This window comes from Nerophis ophidion, linkage group LG17 (assembly GCF_033978795.1).
Source record: "Nerophis ophidion isolate RoL-2023_Sa linkage group LG17, RoL_Noph_v1.0, whole genome shotgun sequence".
In the NCBI taxonomy this organism is placed as follows: Eukaryota; Metazoa; Chordata; class Actinopteri; order Syngnathiformes; family Syngnathidae; genus Nerophis; species Nerophis ophidion.
In genome coordinates this window covers 18,164,157-18,186,766 of record NC_084627.1, presented here as the reverse complement: position 1 = coordinate 18,186,766, position 22,610 = coordinate 18,164,157, and the positions used below count along the sequence as shown (strand labels likewise).

Sequence of the window (22,610 nt, the reverse complement as noted above, 5' to 3'; positions counted from 1 at the left end):
CAGCTCCGGAAGTCGTTTTTCCCGGGGATGAATAGGGAAGTCCTTCTTTAGCTGCCGTCTTGTTTTATCATACGTTGCTGCCTTTGCACCTGTCAATGTTTACTTTTGTAAGCACATTAACTCAACAAAAAATCCCGTCTTTGGAGCAATGTTCACAGACTCTAGTATTTGGCGCTCTATTAGATGCAATGGTTTTCCATATTGGGACCATGATTTTGGTTCTAACTTGTTCATCGGTCCTCATATGGAATGTACTTTTCCTTGTTGATGTCTCAAGAAGGGTAGAAATACAAGGAGACACAAACACACACACACACACACACACACACACACACACACACACACACACATGCGCTTCCCCTCCGTCCATTGCTCCATTTGGTCTGAATTGTGGCTGTGATTTGTAGGACCCGAGGGAGGTGTTATTGTCACGACTGATTTACTCGACACCATCTGACACGGGCCGTGGGGGACTCTGGTGTTTGTGTGTGTGTGTGTGTGTGTGTGCGTTTGTCAAAGTGACATATGGGGACATTTTTATGAAATTTCACCTTACATATGAGGACCTGTTGAAATATGGGGACATTTTCCATGTCCCCATATTTCCCGCAATGCTATCGTGTTCTAGACCCTCCCAGCATGTTCCCAGACCAAAAATCTCTAAAGTCTTCATTTGTCAAATTTTCAGAAAAAGTGTGTGAAAGTGTGTTTAATTTTTTTGGTCACCTTCGATTTTGCCCCTAGTGGCCATCTTTGCTATTAGGACACACACACACACACACTTGTCCTCATATGTCATATGTCCTCATATGTCATGTGGGTCAGAAACTCACACACTCCGACATTTTGAAAAACATCTAACCATTACAGCAATAAACATACTCTTGAATTCTGAATCAAATAACAACACATTTTCAACTGATCTGATGATCTCATCCTTTTTAGTGTTAGTTTTATCTATTAATTTGGTTTATCTGGAGAGGATTTGGGCTAGACAATTAGTAATAAAGGGATTATGGTGATGATTTAATTTGTTTGATTCAGTATTTTACTGTATTGGACTTTTTGCTATTCTGTTGACTAAAATACAATGCCGCACAATAATTGCTTTAAATGTGCCTGAAATGTAGGTTTTTGCATAAAAAAAAACAACCTTCAACCTTGATTGAGACAAAGGCAATAATTCAAATGCAATTCAAACTACACACAGTATTTAATATTTTCAAATGGTTACAATAGCACATTATTTGGGTATTTTTATCTTTGGGGCAAATTTAGGATTAATATGGGGATTGTTTTTGGAGGTATTCACTTTACATGGTGTTCAAGATGGTTACTTCCGCCCACTCTGAAGAGTCTCGGCGTCTGATTGGTCCAATTTTCAGTTAGGCGCCGCCTGATTGGCCGCTGGACGATGTCTGCTCCTAACAGAGGGCTAAATCACTAGTTAACTATTTTCATCATGGAAATTATACAGCTCACGTATCACACTTAATATTGAATATATATAAAAAGGGTTTTCCAAAAGGACCATTTATAATCGAAATACAAAACTTCACACACGATTTTGAGCACAACAGAGCGCTCAGTGAACAGCACTTCTGGGACCTGCATCACCGGAGGGGGACATCTATCTTGGTCACAAACCATCTTTGACAGTCTTCGGCAGCATGGTTGAATCAGGTGAGCATAAAATGGAGTTTAACGTAATTAAATAGACCAATGTTTTTTAACATAGGAAAATAGTTCATTGTAAACAACAGTTAAATGTTTGTTGTTATTAATTGCAATCAGATTTGATTTTATGAGGTCAAATTAAGCATTTCAGTTCTGGGCCAAGGAAAAGGCATTTAAATTTTTTTTTTTAAAGTTGCATGGAAGATTATAAGTAGCAGTGATTGTCACACACACACTAGGTGTGGTGAAATTATTCTCTGCATTTGACCCATCACCCTTGATCACTATGCTAGTAAACCTTTTCTTAATTTTAAACAAGACAGACTAGAGTTCTTCTAATTGTTTATACTTTTTCTCAAATACAAATATTTCAAGCTGATAAGCACTGTGGAGTAGGCATGTTACTGATATTGTTACATTAGTTCTTTGTTTGAGAAGCTTCATGTCTGCACTGATCCTAAATTTAACAGTTTTTGAAGGGTTTGGTTCTTTGTTTTATTTCTGTGTCACTGACTTTTTTCATTTTTATGTGTGGATTTGTTAGGCGCATCAACACATGATATAGACATCGTGTCCAAATGAAGAGCGAGACGTAATCCTGAGGCTGAAGCTACCGAGTTTATTTGATCTGGATGTGACAAGTCTTGTTTTAAGGCCCAGTGGATCAATGATTGGAAAGGTATGTCTTGTTATGTATCATATCAATGGTAACTGTATCAACATCTCATTTGGATCATTTCCTTACTGTCTAATAGAGGTTGTATTATATGGCTTTAATTAGAAGTGTTTGGAATAACAGCGTTCCACGTCCCAAGAGCTAGCTTCTGTAGCCGAGGATCGGACCGCCAAGTGCCCTGCCTTCGGCTGCCGCCCAGCTCACAATGCACCCGACCTCTATGGCCCCTCGGAGTCTTGTTCACGAGTGGGGGAAGAGTGGATCGTGAGATCGACAGGCGGATCGGTGTGGGGTCTTCGGTAATGCGGACGTTGTATTGATCCGTTGTGGTGAAGAAGGAGCTGAGCCGGAAGGCAAAGCTCTCAATTTACCGGTCGATCTACGTTCCCATCCTCACCTATGGTCATGAGCTTTGGGTCATGACCGGAAGGATAAGATCACGGGTACAAGCGGCCCAAATGAGTTTCCTCCACCGGGTAGGGGTGCTCTCCCTTAGAGATAGGGTGAGAAGCTCTGCCATCCGGGAGGAACTCAAAGTAAAGCCGCTGCTCCTCCACATGGAGAGGAGCCAGATGAGGTGGTTCGGGCATCTGGTCAGGATGCCACCCGAACGCCTCCCTAGGGAGGTGTTTAGGGCACGTCCAACCGGTAGGAGGCCACGGGGAAGACCCAGGACACGTTGGGAAAACTATGTCTCCCGGCTTTTCTGGGAACGCCTCGGGATCCCCCGGGAAGAGCTAGACGAAGTGGCTGGGGAGAGGGAAGTCTGGGCTTCCCTGCTTAGGCTGCTGCCACCGCGACCCCACCTCGGAAAAGCGGAAGATGATGGATGGATGGATGGATGGTATAACAGCGGTATATGAAAACGATGTTACTAATGCTGTTACTTTTACCGGTAACGAGTAAGCTAATAACTTTTATGTACGCTACAACGCTGTTACGATGCGTTTTATGTAATGTGGCATGCTACTTTTGATGTGATTGTATGTCAACAAGACAGCGTTAGAAGCACAAAAGGGTTAGTGCAGGTAATATCTTTTTACTAATGAAAGCAACCCCCGGAAGTAATTACGAACACGATATCAAATAGAAAGAGGCCTCATCCACACACAAACAAAAACATTCAACAGAACTATCTTAACTGCCACTGCTAAGCTAAAAAATACAGCTGAACTATTCTGCTGTGTCTGGGCGCTGAAGTCCCACGTCACTTGGCAAAAGGCACAGCTTTTTAAAGGCACACACACACTCTGTTCTCATGAAATGTCTCTCAACTGCATATGCTAGATATTTAAAACTTTTCTTTTTCAAGTAACACATTAATTACAAACCCCGTTTCCGTATGAGTTGGGAAATTGTGTTAGATGTAAATCCAAACGGAATAATTTTTTTTACAAATAATAATTAACTTAGAATTTCATGGCTGCAATACGTGCCAAAGTAGTTGGGAAAGGGCATGTTCACCACTGTGTTACATCACCTTTTCTTTCAACAACACTCAATAACCGTTTGGGAACTGAGGAAACTAATTGTTGAAGCTTGGAAGGTGGAATTCTTTCCCATTCTTGTTTTATGTAGAGCTTCAGTCTCCTCTGTCGTATTTTACGCTTCATAATGCACCACACATTTTTGATAGGACTGCAGGCCGGCCAGGAAAGTACCTGCACTCTTTTTTTATGAAGCTGAACACGTGCTGAATGTGGCTTGGCATTGTCTTGCTGAAATAAGCAGGGGCGTACATGAAAAAGTCGGCGCTTAAATGGCAGCAAATGTTGTTCCAAACAGATGGGTAACTTACAGATGTGTAAGTTACCCATGCCTTGGGCACTAATGCACCCCCATACCATCACAGATGCTGGCTTTTGAACTTTGCGTCGATAACATTCTGGATGGTTCGCTTCCCCTTTGGTCCGGATGAAACGGTGTCCAATATTTCCAAAAATAATTTGAAATGTGGGCTCGTCAGACCACAGAACACCTTTCGACTTTGCATCAGCCCATCTTAGATGATCTTGGGCCCAGAGAAGCCGGCGGCGTTTCTGGATGTTGATAATTGGCTTTCGCTTTGCATAATAGAGCTTTAACTTGCACTTACAGATATAGCAACACACTGTATTTAGTGACAGTGGTTTTCTGAAGTGTTCCTGAACTCATGTGGTGATATCCTTTAGAGATTGATGTCGGTTTTTGATACAGTGCCGTCTGAGGGATCGAAGGTCACAGTTATTCAATGTTGGTTTCCAGACATGCCGCTTACGTGGAGTGATTTCTCCGGATTCTCTGAACCTTTTGATGATATCATGGAGCGTAGATGTTGAAATCCCTAAATTTCTTGCAATTGCACTTTGAGAAAGGTTGTTCTTAAACTGTTTGACTATTTGCTCACGCAGTTGTGGACAAAGGGGTGTACCTCGCCCCATCCTTTCCTGTGAAAGACTGAGCATTTTTTGGGAAGCTGTTTTTATAGCCAATCATGGCACCCACCTGTTCCAAATTAGCCTTCACACCTGTGGGATGTCCCAAATAAGTGTTTGATGAGCATTTCTTAACTTTATCAGTATTTATTGCCACCTTTCCCAACTTGTTTGTTGCATGTTGCTGGCATCAATTTCTAAAGTTAATGATTATTTGCACCAAAAAAATGTTTATCAGTTTGAACATCAAATATCAATCAATCAATCAATGTTTACTTATATAGCCCTAAATCACTAGTGTCTCAAAGGGCTGCACAAACCACTACGACATCCTCGGTAGGCCCACATAAGGGCAAGGAAAACTCACACCCAGTGGGACGTCGGTGACAATGATGACTATGAGAACCTTAGAGAGGAGGAAAGCAATGGATGTCGAGCGGGTCTAACATGATACTGTGAAAGTTCAATCCATAATGGATCCAACACAGTCGCGAGAGTCCAGTCCAAAGCGGATCCAACACAGCAGCGAGAGTCCCGTTCACAGCGGAGCCAGCAGGAAACCATCCCAAGCGGAGGCGGATCAGCATCGCAGAGATGTCCCCAGCCGATACACAGGCAAACATATGTTGTCTTTGTAGCATATTCAACTGAATATGGGTTGAAAATGATTTGCAAATCATTGTATTCTGTTTATATTTACATCTAACACAATTTCCCAACTCATATGGAAACGGGGTTTGTACTTAATTTAATAATTATTTACATTTATGAAAGAGTAATTCTGTTTGTAATATAATTTTTAGTCAAGTAACGACTATTATTATTGCTTTTTAAAACAGATATTCCAAACATTGTTAATTGATAAACTGTTTTATCAGGATATGGTGTATTTGCTCTTGCATCAATTGAAAAAGGTTCTTTTGTGGTCGAGTACCGAGGGAAGTTCATCTCAAGACATGAGCGGGACAAGAGACAGAAACCCTCTATAAATATCTTTACTATTTATCTGGCATTATATGCTCATAATGTTAACAACAAAAAGTGCTGATAATGTTATAATTAATAAGTTCTAACATTATTTTTATGTGTTTTGTTGCAGACACCAACTGTTGATGTTCTATCTCAACATTCTCCAGACTCATGTGACCGATAAACCGACTTCATCCCTCCAACAGGTTATTACTTGACTATTTTACTATCCATCCATCAATCCATTTTCTACTACCTGTCCCTTTTTTGGGTTGGCGGGGTGTGCTTGAGCCTATCTGAGCTGCATTCGGGCGGAAGGCGGAGTACACCCTGGACAAGTCGCCACCTCATTACACGGCCAACACAAATAGACAACATTTACACTCACATTCACACACTAGGGCCAATTTAGTGTTGCCAATCAACCTATCCCCAGGTGCATGTCTTTGGAGGTAAGATGAAGCCGGAGTACCCGGAGGGAACCCACGCAGTCACGGGGAGAACATGCAAACTCCACACAGAAAGATCACGAGCCCAGGATTTAACTCAGGACTACTCAGGACCTTCGATTTGTGACGCACATGCACTTACCCCTGTTCCACCGTGCTGCCCTATATCTGCTAAAAACTTGACACAACCTATACTTCAAAAGACATTTAATCCTTTTAACCTCTCACAGATCAGTTTATATGACAACATTTTTTAAGCGTACATCCATGTTAGTCTGTGGAATTTACAACTCATGTTTAGCAAAACAGGAGATGTTACAGGTCAGCAACATGAATTCAATATGTGATCACTTGTCATGTACTCATATTGTTTGAACTAAAAAAGACTTCAGTGTGTTTCATATAAGGTCCTCATATTTTTCTGAACCACATTAGTGTGTGTTACAATGTTTAATTCAAAGCTTTAAAATGAGTGTTTCAATCCAGGTCCTCATATTTTCTGAACCACATTTTAGTGAATGTTACATTCTTAAATAATAGTCTAAGAGCTAAAACGCTATAATAATCTTTACTGTTTATGTAGAATTATATGCTCAGAATATTATCAACCAAAAGTGGTTGTTAATGTTATAATTAATTAGTTCTGACATTATATTTTTGTGTTTTGTTGCAGACACCAACTGTTGGCGTTCTATCTCAACATTCTCCAGATTCAGATGTGAGCGATAAACCGACTTCATCCCTCCAACAGGTTATTACAAGTCTATTTTTACTATATCTGCTCTAAATGTGACCCAACCTATATTTTGAAAGACATTTATTAATTTTAATCTCTCACAGATCGTTTATATGACAACATTTTCGTAAGAGTACATCCATGTTAGTCAGTGAGGAGTTTGGAACTCATGTTTAGCAAAACAGGAGATGTTACAAGTCAACAACATACATTCTACATGTTACCCCTCGTCATGTCCTTATATTGTTTGAACCAAGAAAGACTTAGGTGTGTTTCATATAAGGTCCTCATATTTTCTAAACCAGATTAGTGTGTGTTACAATGTTAATGTCCAAGCTTTAAAATGTGTGTCTCAATTCAGGTCCTCATATTTTCTGAACCAGATTTTAGTGTGTTTTATATTCTTAATTAATTGTCTAAGAGCTAAAACGCTATAATAATCTTTACTGTTTATGTAGAATTATATGCTCAGAATATTATCAACCAAAAGTGGTTGTTAATGTTATAATTAATTAGTTCTGACATTATATTTTTGTGTTTTGTTGCAGACACCAACTGTTGGGGTTCTATCTCAACATTCTCCAGATTCAGATGTGAGCGATAAACCGACTTCATCCCTCCAACAGGTTATTACAAGTCTATTTTTACTATATCTGCTCTAAATGTGACCCAACCTATATTTTGAAAGACATTTATTAATTTTAATCTCTCACAGATCGTTTATATGACAACATTTTCGTAAGAGTACATCCATGTTAGTCAGTAAGGAGTTTGGAACTCATGTTTAGCAAAACAGGAGATGTTACAAGTCAACAACATACATTCTACATGTGACCCCTCGTCATGTCCTTATATTGTTTGAACCAAGAAAGACTTAGGTGTGTTTCATATAAGGTCCTCATATTTTCTAAACCAGATTAGTGTGTGTTACAATGTTAATGTCCAAGCTTTAAAATGTGTGTCTCAATTCAGGTCCTCATATTTTCTGAACCAGATTTTAGTGTGTTTTATATTCTTAATTAATTGTCTAAGAGCTGAAACTCTGTAATAATCTTTACTATTTATCTGGCATTGTATGCTCAGAGTTATATCCACAAAAAGTGCTGATAATGTTATAATTAATTAGTTCTGACATTATATTTTTGTGTTTTGTTGCAGAAACCAACTGTTGAGGTTCCATCTCAACATTCTCCAGATTCAGATGTGAGCCATTAACTGACTTCATCCCTCCAACAGGTTATTACATGTCTATTTTTACTATATCTGCTCTAAATTTGACCCAACCTATATTTTGAAAGACATTTATTTATTTTAATCTCTCACAGATCAGTTTATATGACAACTTTTTCGCAAGGGTACATCCATGTTAGTCAGTAGAAAGTTTAGAACTCATGTTTAGCAAAACAGGAGATGTTACAAGTCAACAACATAAATTCTACATGTGAGCACTCGTCATGTCCTTATATTGTTTGAAGCAAGAAAGACTTAGGTGTGTTTCATATAAGGTCCTCATATTTTCTGAACCAGAAAATGTGTGTTACAATGTTAATGTCCAAGCTTTAAAATGTGTGTCTCAATTCAGGTCCTCATATTTTCTGAACCAGATTTTTGTGTGTGTTACATTCTTAATGAATTGTCTAAGAGCTGAAACTCTGTAATAATCTTTACCCTTTATCTGGCATTGTATGCTCAGATTTTTATCAACAAAAAGTGGTGAGAATGTTATAATTAATTAGTTATGACATTATATTTTTGTGTTTTGTTGCAGAAACCAACTGTTGAGGTTCTATCTCAACATTCTCTAGATTCAGATGACAGCCATAAACCGACTTCATCCCTCCAACAGGTTATTACATGTCTATTTTTACTATATCTGCTCTAAATTTGACCCAACCTATATTTTGAAAGACATTTATTAATTTTAATCTCTCACAGATCAGTTTATATGACAACATTTTCGTAAGGGTACATCCATGTTAGTCAGTAGGGAGTTTGGAACTCATGTTTAGCAAAACAGGAGATGTTACAAGTCAACAACATAAATTCTACATGTGAGCACTCGTCATGTCCTCATATTGTTTGAACCAAGAAAGTGTGTTTCATATAAGGTCCTCATATTTTCTGAACCAGATTAGTGTGTGTTAAAATGTTAATGTCAAAGCTTTAAAATGAGTGTTTCAATTCAGAAAATGCAGTGCCTCTTGTTTACAGCCGGTTTTTGCAGCGCTGTTTTCATTGATCAAAGTATTTTTTCGGTGGTCGTGTTTTTGGTACATAACTTGTAAATAGTGCGCAAATAATAGGCTATATTTATATAAATACATTCAAACCCCGTTTCCATATGAGTTGGGAAATTGTGTTAGATGTACATATAAACAGGATACAATGATTTGCAAATAATTTTCAACCCCAATTCTGTTGAATATGCTACAAAGACAACATATTTGATGTTAAAACTGCTAAACATTTTTTTTGCAAAGAATTTAGGGATTTTACCATCTACGGTCCGTAAAATTATCAAAAGGTTCAGAGGATCTGGAGAAATCACTGCACGTAAGCGATGTACTGCATTAAAAACCGACATCAGTGTGTAAAAGATATCACCACATGGGCTCAGAAATACTTCAGAAAACCACTGTCAGTTACTACAGTTGGTCGCTACATCTGTAAATGCAAGTTAAAACTCTACTATGCAAAGCAAATGCCATTTATCAACAAGACAGAGGAACGCCGCGGGCTTCGCTGGGCCCGAGCTCATCTAGGATGGACTGATGCAAAGTGGAAAAGTGTTCTGTGGTCTGACGAGTCCACATTTCAAATTATATATGGAAATTGTGGACGTGGTGTTCTCCGGAACAAAGAGGAAAATAACCATCCGGCGCAAAGTTCAAAAGCCAGCATGTGTGATGGTATGGGGGTGTATTAGTGCCCAAAGCATGGGTAACTTACACATCTGAGAAGGCACCATTAATGCTGAATGGTCCATACAGGTTTTGGAGCAACATATGTTGTCATCCAAGCAACATTATCATGGGCGCCCCTGCTTATTTCAGCAAAACAATGCCAAGCCACGTGTTACAACAGCGTGTCTTCGTAGTAAAAGAGTGCGGGTACTTTCCTGGCCCGCCTGCAGTCCAGACATGTCTCCCATCGAAAATGTGTAGCGCATTATGAAGCGTAAAACACGACAACTTAAGCTTTACATCAAGCAAGAATGGTAAAGAATTCCACTTTCAAAGCTTCAACAATTAGTTTCCTCAGTTCCCAAACGTTTATTGAGTGTTGTTAAAAGAAAATGTCATGTAACACAGTGGTGAACATGCCCTTTCCCAACTACTTTGGCACGTATTGCAGCCATGAAATTCAAAGTTAATTATTATTTGCAAAAAAAAAAAAGTTTGAGTTTGAACATCAAATATGTTGTCTTTGTAATGCTTTCAATTGAATATGGGTTGAAAAGGATTTGCAAATCATTGTATTCAGTTTATATTTACATCTAACACAATTTCCCAACTTTTATGGAAACGGGGTTTGTATATATATTAGTGCTGGGCAATGATTAACATTTTTAATCGAAGTTAATCGCACTATTTCTCTTATTAATCGCGATTAACTGCATTGTATACGCAAAGCCCAATAATGAATTCAAAAGTAGTGTGTAGTGCACCTTTATTGGAATATTCTCCCACATGAAAAAAAGCGCCAAAACATTTGTTGTGCAAACACAATTTAAATCAGTCCTTGTTAAACAGTAGCAGTTAAATAGCAAATTTTATGAAAATCAACTCAAAAAAGGTAAATACAAACATTTAAGCTTATTGCCACTGCCAGGGTATTTAAGTTATCTTGTTTGTTATGGAAAATAAATATAATCTACATACAAATCTCTGAGCCACAATCATAACATCCGAACAGGCAATTTCTGAGGTAACAGCAGAAACATTTTTTTTTTTATCAGGGATCTTATGTTTAAAAAACTTATATTATAGGTAGTGCGCTGTTTTAGGGAATTTTTGATCAAATTATCCGTAGTAGCAATATTAATAATGTTGTGTTTATTCTGCGTAGTGGACTTAAAATAATTATGACCATATCTGTTTGCTTGGTGCTTTGATAAACTGAACGCATATACATGGTACTATATTGTAATGTTATGAGCCAGGGGAAAAAAGAACTACCCTACCCAGCATGCAACAGGAGTGAGGAGCATGTATAGGTTGTGTCGCCATGACGGCATCTTGTATGTTGTGATATGCAGGCTCTGAAAGCAAATGTTAAGAACTCAGCCAACACTCCTCGTCTGCATTATTGATAAATAGACAGACAACACATATACTCCGCTGCTTCACAAAGCACAATATGTTAAATGTTTACTTTTACAGTTTTCTAATTCTTCCCTTCAGATTGACAGCAGGACAAATCGCTGGAAGTAGGTATGTCTCAAGCTTCTTCCACTTGGTCCACTCCAAAGCGGGGTAAATAAATAATCCACATCATTTACTAGAATATTATATTACGTTTTGCACCTTTTCACTGTGTTATAGTCATTTTTCCTTCAGTAAGAAATTGTATTTTGTCTCCTTTATGACAGCTGCAAAGGGGAAGAAGTGGAAGCAGTTGAATGACACATGTTGCATTTTGTAACTGGCAACAAAGTACCAGGTAAAAAAGATTGTGAAGCCTGCCTCCATAAAGAACTAGTAGCTCTACAGGACAGAGATTGGCTTGCCATCAAGTACTACATCCATAACAGAATTATATTAAAAAAAGGGGAAAAAAATGTTTTCCCACATCTTCTGTGGTAGTTTGAGTATGTTACCAGCAATTAAAAAAGCAAAATAAACAGCAAGCGTTTTGTATTTATTCCAGATAATTCTTAGCGACAAAATCCACAAAAACAATTCAGTTACACTTAGTCGACAATTACATTTATACCCATGTTTCTTTTAAACTCTTCTTGGTTTTAGATTACAGTAGCATGGGATTGGGATTTTTTAAAATGACAACACATCAACTAAACCAACTCAGGTGGTTTTGTTAAGTCTCTGATGTCATTAGCCTCATATGTCACATGAACCTGAAATCTTTAACACTCTGTGACGTCATGGTCATCATATGTCACATGAACCTGAAATCTTAAACACTCTGTGACGTCATGGTCGTCATATGTCACATAAACTTGAAATCTTAAACACTCTGTGACGTCATGGTCGTCATATGTCACATAAACTTGAAATCTTAAACACTCTGTGACGTCATGGTCGTCATATGTCACATAAACTTGAAATCTTAAACACTCTGTGATGTCATGGTCATCATATGTCACATGAACCTGAAATCTTAAACACTCTGTGATGTCATGGTCATCATATGTCACATGAACCTGAAATCTTAAACACTCTGTGATGTCATGGTCATCATATGTCACATGAACCTGAAATCTTAAACACTCTGTGATGTCATGGTCATCATATGTCACATGAACCTGAAATCTTAAACACTCTGTGACGTCATGGTCGTCATATGTCACATAAACTTGAAATCTTAAACACTCTGGTCTTCATTTGTCACCTAAACCTGACAAGTCCTCATATGTACCATAAAAATCAGGTTCAGAAAAAAACAAAAGAGTTGCAAAAATCTCAATAGACCACTGTGTTTCTAAAATTCTGGTTCACTAACCGTCTGATTCCCAGGCCTGCAGGACCATTGGAAAGGCATGTCCCCATATGTCACGTTTTTGTCATAAGTCCTCATATGTCACCCAAACACGTATGTGTGTGTGTGTGTGTGTGTGTGTGTGTGTGTGTGTGTGTGTGTGTGTGTGAGTGTGTTTGTGCATGCACAAGAGACAACAGGCTTAGAGTCCTTTACAGAAAGTACCGTTAAATTCTCAGAAGAGGATCGGTCACTAGCAAATTAATTTGTTCTTCATCAATCACCCTAGCAGACCAATTTATAGCCGACCATTTTTTAATAGTGCAGCATGCACACACTTTTAGATCATCATTCCTATTTAGGTGGTGTACTTTGATTGATGTGGGGAAAGAAAATGTTTCAATAACTAACAATACACACTTTATACAGTACGGGCAATAAAAATGTGCTTTGAAAATTTCCCATTAATGATTGATGTGGATCACTATTTATAAACATGCATTTATTTATTCGAGTTGTTTGTGTTACAAATTAAGCACAGGAAGTTAAAAAATATGTAACACACATTTTTAAAAAATGGAATGTGCTTCTGCCGACTCTTTTTCGGACATGTTTTAATGAGAATTTGAAAATATGTGATGCACCATATTGTAACTGTACGCATGTTTGAAATCAATTAAAATCAGAACCAAAACACTATCATCATACGGATGTATTGAAAAGGTTGGATTAAAAGGGTTAGTTACCCAGTTGAATGGAAAAATAGCAAAATAAATGAAAATAAGTTACAATATTGTGGGGAAAAAAGGGTACATTTTACAAGAAATAAGCCGCAATATTGAAAATGAATGTGAATATTTAATTTAATGCTGATGAGCTGTGTTTTTCCACACTTAAAAAAGAACTACGTAGTAAATGAATTGATTAATTAATTTTGAGAATAAAGAAGTAATATTAGGAGAAAATATAATAGTCATGATAGTTTTGTGTGAATAAAGAAAATATTTTACTACAAGAGTACAGTCACAGACTTTTAACATTGTAATTTTGACAGTAACATCAAAATATAATGACAGAGAAAAAATAAATTTTATGACAATCATATTACAATATTAAAGTAGTAATATTATAAGGAAAAATGGGGGGATTGTACAAGGATTTTATTTATTTTTGCTCAAATTTCCTTAATAAACCTTAGTCCTGAACAAAAATATATTAAAAAAATATATATATTTTTGATTAAATAATGGCACAGGTTTGAATTAGTAATACAACTCATGTTATGCAAATGTTTACTAACTGAAAACCATGGCATTATTTGATCGAAAGGGTTGAAATAGAAATAAACATGACATGTTTATTTGTTACTTGTTTAGGGCTCATGTTGATTGAGATATTTGAGGACAAAAAAGGGTGGGAAGGGGTGGTGGGGGTTAATCCAAAATGTTTTTATTCCCTTTGAAAAATATAAGACTTTTTATTTGGTTGTCTTTGGGGTATTACTAACGTACCCGTACACCTGAATATGGACATTTTTAAATTGAATAAAACACTATGGGAAAAATCATGTATACTAGAATAATAAAGGCTGCAATGGTCATTTGATTAAATAGATAATACAAAAGCTTCGATTTAAATTGTGTTGCAACAATTAGTCATTGTGTAACCAATAAACTAAATAAAGTAATCATATCTGTACCGCATGGAGAGCCCAGATCATTAAATATGCACGGCCGCTGCAATGGAGCGTGCATGAGAGCGGTGGTGTGTGGGTGCCGTGAGGGCGAACAGTGGAGTTATTTTTGATTTATTGTTATTAATACACACGTTAAAAGTGCAATTTCAATGTTGATGATGTGCATTTGTCAGAAAAAATTAATGTTTTGGCAATTTCTTTAACTGTTTTCACTGAATTACGCATTGAGACTATATAAAGTCTGTTTATCTGATTACTCAATTAATCCAACAAACTAAAAAAAAAAATCGATAGCTGCCGCCGTAAGTAACACAACAAAAATGATGGCTAAAATACAGCAAAAATTTACTGTAAAAGACAAAAAAATCCCACTTTCGTACTCTAATGGTCGAAAGAACAATGTTGTAATTGTGGGTATTAAAGCTGCAATATATGAGCGAAAACGTTTGTTTTTAAAGAGTCTCAATATTTAATTACAGTTGTCCCTCGCCACAGCACATTTAAATATTGTGGCTTCACCTATTTAACAAAAAAATAAATAAATACAAAATTTAAGCATATTTTGCAGTTTTTGTAGTTGTGTATTAAATTTTGAAATATATAAAATTTACCAGTCGCCATTACAAGAACGCTAAACGGGAGTAATATGACTATAGCTCGGTTGGTAGAGTGGCCGTGCCAGCAACTTGCGGGTTGCAGGTTCGATTCCCGCTTCCGCCATCCTAGTCACTGCCGTTGTGTCCTTGGGCAAGACACTTTACCCACCTGCTCCCAGTGCCACCCACACTGGTTTAAATGTAACTTAGATCTTGGGTTTCACTATGTAAAGCGCTTTGAGTCACTAGAGAAAAGCGCCATATAAATATATAAAAAAAAAAAAAAGAGAAACCATATTTAGGGAATAAAGTAAACCCACTGGGGTGTTAAAGAAAAATCGATTCACAACAACATTTATATTTTGTGATTCTAAATCTATTCATTTTCAAAAATGTATTTAAAAAATATTTTTCAAATGTTTTCCTTTTTTTTCAAAAATACATTTGTTGCTTAAAAAAAATAAACCACAGTTATTGATATTCACATTATTATTGATTGTGTTTCTTTTTATCATTTTTTGGTTTTCCTGTTTTTAGTATTTGTATGTCTTTCCAATGGCTTTGTACATTTCTGTCCTCAGAATTGTAATTGTTGGTATTAGGTAAGAGTTGGGGTGGCTCAATTTCCTTTTATTTGATTGATTACCATTCTGTTATTTTGCAAATACAATTTTAAAAATGTATTTTTTTTTTTCCTCGTATGCAGTTAGTCGTACGCCAGCAGCCAACAGGAGCATGTGTAGCCTGTAGAGATTTTATTACAATATATTACAGAATAGTGTTGGATCGATTCTGAATGTAATCGTCACTCAAGAATCAGAATCCAATCATGAAGTGCCCAAAGATTCCCACCTCTAAAAAAAAAAAAAGATATGTGAAAAGTCATTGTACGACAACATAAACTCGCTTTAAAATGAGATCAAATTACACTTAAGTTGTTGACATTTCACAAACAATTATCATTTTCAAGAATGTATTAAAAAAATGTGTTTTTCTTTTTTTTTCAAGAATATTTTTTTCGATTAAAACATTTTAAACAACTGTCATTGATGTTGACAATATTATTATTGATTGTGTTGCTTTTAATCATTTTTGGTTTTCCTTTTTTTTTTCGTATTTGTACATCTTTTTAATTGCTTTATACATTTCTGTCCTAAGAATTGTAATTACTGGTATTGGGTCAGAGTTGGGGTTGCTCTATTTCCTTTTATCTGATTGATTACTATTCTGTGATTTTGCAAATACTTTTTTAAAAACTGCTCGTATGCAGTTAGTCGTATGTTAGCAGCCAACAGGAGCTTTTGTAGCCTGTAACCTGTTTTGTAAAGGTTTTATTATAATATATTACAAAATAGTGTTGGATCAATTCTGACTCGAGTCATCACTCAAGAATTGGAATCCAATTACAAGGTGGCCAAAGACTCCCAACTCTAAAAATGATAGTATGTGAAAAGTCATTTTACGACAGCTCTGCGCTGCTGACCTGTCTCCGCTCGGGATGGTCCCCTGCTGGCCCCACTATGGACTGGACTCTCACTATTATGTTCGATCCAATATGAACTGGACTCTCACTATTATGTTAGATCCACTATGGACTGGACTCTCACTATTATGTTAGATCCACTATGGACTGGACTCTCACTATTATGTTAGATCCAATATGAACTGGACTCTCACTATTATGTTAGATCCACTATGGACTGGACTTTCACTATTATGTTAGATCCACTATGGACTGGACTCTCACTATTATGTTAGATTCACTATGAACTGGACTCTCACTATTATGTTGGATCCACTATGGACTGGACTCTCACTAATATGTTAGATCCACTATGGACTGGACTCTCACTATTATGTTAGATTCCCCATGGACTGGACTTTCACTATTATGTTGGATCCACAATGGACTGGACTCTCACTATTATGTTAGATCCAATATGAACTGGACTCTCACTATTATGTTAGATCCACTATGGACTGGACTCTCACTATTATGTTAGATCCACTATGAACTGGACTCTCACTATTATGTTAGATCCACTATGGACTGGACTCTCACTATTATGTTAGATTCACTATGGACTGGACTTTCACTATTATGTTAGATCCACTATGGACTGGACTCTCACTATTATGTTAGATCCACTATGAACTGGACTCTCACTAATATGTTAGATCCACTATGGACTGGACTCTCACTATTATGTTACATCCACTATGGACTGGACTCTCACTATTATGTTGGATCCACTATGGACTGGACTCTCACTATTATGTTAGATCCACTATGGACTGGACTCTCACTATTATGTTAGATCCACTATTGACTGGACTCTCGCTATTATAATAGATCCACTATGAACTGGACTTTCACTATTATGTTGGATCCACTATGAACTGAACTCTCACTATTATGTTAGATCCACTATAGACTGGACTCTCACTATTATGTTAGACCCACTATGGACTGGACTTTCACTATTATGTTAGATCCACTATGAACTGGACTCTCACTATTATGTTAGATCCACTATGGACTGGACTCTCGCTATTATATTAGATCCACTATGGACTGGACTCTCGCTATTATGTTAGATCCACTATTGACTGGACTCTCGCTATTATATTAGATCCACTATTAACTGGACTTTCACTATTATGTTGGATCCACTATGAACTGAACTCTCACTATTATGTTAGATCCACTATGGACTGGACTCTCACTATTATGTTAGATTCACTATGGACTGGACTTTCACTATTATGTTAGATCCACTATGGACTGGACTCTCACTATTATGTTAGATCCACTATGAACTGGACTTTCACTATTATGTTAGATCCACTATGGACTCCAAGGTTTCTCATTGTCATCCCATTGGGTTGAGTTTTTCTTTGCCCTGATGTGGGATCTGAACCGAGTACGTTGTTGTGGCTTGTGCTAATGGATTGCACTCGCTATATAAATAAACATTGATTGAACATAAACTTGTTTACATTTCATAAACAATGAAAATTACATGCAATCAAATATTTTCCTCTAATCTGAACATTAACAATAACTACTTCCTCTTCTTACATTCTCAAAATAATCTTACTTATCGCATCATAATATGAAATATGACTTACTTCACCAGTTATTATTTATACATTCATTTTTATTGTGATTACTTATGGAGTATATTGTGAATAAATTGGGAACAGGAAGTGAACAACTGCTCTATTAAAGAAAAGGGGTAGGATTAAATAAGCTCTGCTTCTTCCTACTACTTTCAGAACACAAATTGTGATGTAAAAATGTTGTATGCTTTCATGTTCGAACTAAACTCAAATTCAAACTCAAACTCTTTTAAATGACCTGCAACACACCTTGTCATTGTGTCAGGCCTCATCTGACAAATTGCACACCCAACTCAATATAATTGTTCACTCGGCCCCCCAAAAAATTGCTGAATGCAAACAAGTGGATTGGAATAATCCCTCTCTTTTTGCCTGAAAGTTCAACTCTTGGCCACGACAATCTCACACCTGCCTGGACGGACGGAACAGGGCGACCCTTCTATTCAGACGGATTAGACCAGCGCAAACTATGACAACAACTTCCTGTTTTGTCTCGCTCCTCAAATAATATGGGGTCAAGTTTCGCACCTGCCGCGCTGCCCAGACGTCAGGTGGAAGGATTCCAACCAATATCCTGTCTGTTGTACCTTTTTTTTTTTGTTTGTGGAACCTGAGAGGAGACACAGGCAACCATTAGAGCTGGAGGAAGGACAGTCGGCCACCCAGAACCTAAGGTTCCCAGGAGGATAAGAAGCAGTGTTATGTTCAAACCAATATTTTAAAAATATTCAAATTTTTACCTTGATTTACTAATAAACTGTCACGTAAATGCACCCAAATATGATAATTCATTCAGATTCCCCTTGGCGTGAAAGTTATCTGATCTCCATATTTGCAAGGGGCTCATTATCAATTAAACAGGTCAGGTTGCCGTGGCAACACGCCGCTAATTATTCATGCTAACGAGCGAGGGATATAGCGTAAAAATAACAGCTGATACGAATTCGATATGATTAGATGGTCACTTAAGCGAGTGACACAAAAGCGTGTTTAATCCACCTAATTGAACCTGACTTTGGATGCCTAAACAAATGAAGGGAACTCACAGGGGAGTTATCTGATCCCTTCTCCGCTAATGGATTGCAGATTCCATTCCCATAAGGGCATTTGGGCAAAGAAGTCATCTCTGAATTGAAATTTCTCTGCTCGGGTGCTGTTGAGTGGAATTAACCAGGTATACTCACCTGGCGAAACTAAAACTCTCTCAAATGCATTCTATTGGGTGTTAGGAGATGACAGATCACAGTATTCACAAAAAGTTAGGTTATGAATTGTGGAGCACCCCGTTGCTCGTTGAGAAGAGCAGCACGTGCTTTTATGATGGCCTCCAGGGTCGGCAATTGCTTTTTGGAGAAGGACAAATCTATAAGGGTCTGAATACTTGCTAAATTGGGATGAGGGACAATTTTCATGAAAATGCCTGACTTTGTATTTATTTTAGTCCCTTATGCTTTAAACCCTGCGGTTTATAAAACGGTGCGGCTAATGTATGGATTTTTCTTAGCTGACGGCGGTAACGCAAATAGTTTCCATTAAACGAGATCGGGCAAGAAATCGGCGTTAAAAGAACTCCGGCTTATTAGTGATTTCCTGAGCCCCAAAAAAGTCTGCGGGCTACAGAGCGTTTTCTATTCAGGCTCCAGTATGCTGGAATGCCCTCTCGGTAACAGTTAGAGATGCTATCTCAGTAGAAGCATTTAAATCGCAACTTAAAACTCATTTGTATACATTAACATTAAATAGACCCCCTTTTTAGACCAGTTGATCTGCCGTTTCTTTTCTTTTCTGCTCGGGGCACAGGTCCGGTGGCCATGGATGAAGTGCTGGCTGTCCAGAGTCGGGACCTGGGGTGGACCGCTCGCCTGTGCATCGGTTGGGGACATGTCTGCACTGCTGACCTGTCTCCGCTCAAGATGGTCTCCTGCTGGCCCCACTATGGACTGGACTCTCACTATTATGTTAGATCCACTATGGACTGGACTCTCACTATTATGTTGGATCCACTATGGACTGGACTTTCACGATATTATGCTAGACCCACTCAACGTCTATTGCACCGGTCACCCACATCTGCGGTTTTCTCCAAGGTTTTTCATTTTCATCCCACTGGGTTGAGTTTTTCCTTGCCCTGATGTGGGATCTGAACCGAGGATGTCGTTGTGGCTTGTGCAGCCCTTTGAGACACTTGTCATTTAGGGCTGTATAAATAAACATTTATTGATTAATTGACTCGTTTGGACGAGTTTCCTGCTGTTTAAAGCTTTGAACCGGAAGTAGAAGTGCCGTTCTGGCTTTTAATCGTCCCTTCGCGTTTCTACTTGTATAGGTTCCTCACTTATCACTCCAAGCAAAATTTGTGGGTTTTACAAATATAAAACAATTCTTACTTTACTAAACCGTCCCATGTCTGACGTTTGTAGGAACGTTTTCATGCATGTTTGTATGTGCTGTCATGATGCAACAATGCTTGCGCCGTTATCATTAGGGAATATGCTAACATTTTACGAGTGTCTGTGTTTGTATTATTACCTTACAATGGCATTCTGTTTGTAGTGTTCCAGGTTTGTACATTACATATACATGTGTGTGTATGTATGTACATGTATGTGTGACTATATATGTGTGTATATATGTATATGTGTATATATATATGAATATACTGTATATGTATAAATATATATATATATATATAAATGTATATACTGTATATGTATATATATGTATATGTATATAAATGTGTATGTGTGTATATATGTATGTGTATATATGTACATATATGTGTGTGTCTATATATATTTGTGTTTATATATATATATATATATATATATGTGTGTGTATGTATATGTGTATATACTGTATGTGTCTGTATGTATATATGTACGTGTATATATGTATACATATAGTGTGTATAAATGTATGTATATATATATGCATCTATGTGTATGTATATATATGTGTACATATATATATATATATATATATATATATATATATATGTGTGCATATATATTTAGGTGTGTGTCTATGTGTATATGTAATCATATGTGTATATGTATATATATGTGTCTGTATATATGTGTATATATATATTTATATATATATATGTATGTGTGTTTGTATGTGTATTATATATTTATGTATATGTGTGTGTGCATGTGTATATGTGTATATATATATGTGTCTGTTTATATGTGTGTATATATATATATATATATATATATATGTGTGTGTATATGTGTATGCTTTTGTGTGTGTATACATACAATGTATATGTGTGTATATATACATGTGTTCGTGTGTATATATATATACGTGTGTGTATACTGTATGTGTATATATATATACATGTATGTGTATATATGTGTACATATAGTATGTATAAATGTATGTATATATATAAATATATATATATATATATATATATATATATATATATATATATATATATATATGGATGTATGTATATATGTATATACCTTTAGGTGTGCGTGTATACAGTGTATAATTATACATGTGTATATGTATAAATATGTGTGTGTGAGTGTGTGCACACGTATAACTACATACTGTATATACACTTATACGGTGCGTGTGTGTATACTGTATGTACGGATGCATGTATACATATATACGTGTGTCATATTTATGTATATATGTATACATATAGGTAGGTGTATATTTTTCATCCATCCATCCATTTTCTACCGCTTATTCCCTTCTTGGGGTCGCGGGGGGCGCTGGCGCCTATCTCAGCTACAATCGGGCGGAAGGCAGGGTACACCCTGGACAAGTCGCCACCTCATCGCAGGGCCAACACAGATAGACAAACAACATTCACACTCACATTCACACACTAGGGCCAATTTAGTGTTGCCAATCAACATCCCCAGGTGCATGTCTTTGGAAGTGGGAGGACGCCGGAGTACCCGGAGGGAACCCACGCATTCACGGGGAGAACATGCAAACTCCACACAGAAAGATCCCGAGCCTGGATTTGAACCCAAGACTGCAGGAACTTCGTATTGTGAGGCAGACGCACTAACCCCTCTGCCACCGTGAGTTAAATCTTTTGAAATTTCTCTTGTCCAGCTGCTCAGGAAAATCATATAGTTGATATAAATGACCATATCTGCTGTACAGCTTTAGCTTACAAAAGAGAAATGTGGGATTATTTTCTCCTGTCCTTTTTTGTATTTGAGTTTATCAAATGCTTGGATATATTTAGTGTTCGGGGCAGCTGGACCGAAACAGGGGATTGTAGAAAGAAGAAGGAAAAAAAAGACTGAGGGACAAAATTGTGAGGACACGTTTTGGGGACCCCTGCCTTAGAGTGTCGGAGTGCCATTAGTGAACACGGTTTTACAAAAATAATGGTAATAGTAATAATGAAAGAGTGGTATTTGTGTGTTATGAAGTTTAAAGCCGAACTTAACTTGCGACACAGAGAAAACCTATGGAGAAACAATTGTCAGAATTAAATCCTGTAAATTCTGGCCCACACCAAATTTTTGCACGATAAATAAATAAAATAATAATCCTGTGCACGTTTCTACGTAAACATTCTGAATGTTCTTCTTGTCCGACCAAAGAAAGCTGTTCAGGTGACAAATGTATTA

The 22,610-nt window shown here is 37.1% G+C and overlaps 1 long non-coding RNA gene across 2 annotated transcripts; it reads left to right on the top strand.

Moving 5' to 3' along the window:
• Positions 1-2,262: 2,262 nt before the first annotated feature.
• On the top strand, positions 2,263-11,764 carry LOC133536159 (uncharacterized). Of its 2 annotated transcripts, XR_009802397.1 has the most exons (7): positions 2,263-2,356; positions 5,867-5,942; positions 7,470-7,547; positions 8,080-8,157; positions 8,690-8,767; positions 11,325-11,396; positions 11,513-11,764. It is a non-coding gene; the product is annotated as an uncharacterized LOC133536159 (long non-coding RNA). The 2 variants fall into 2 exon arrangements; XR_009802396.1 differs by lacking the exon at positions 2,263-2,356 and having other exon boundaries at positions 3,725-5,942.
• The last annotated feature ends 10,846 nt before the right edge of the window (positions 11,765-22,610 follow it).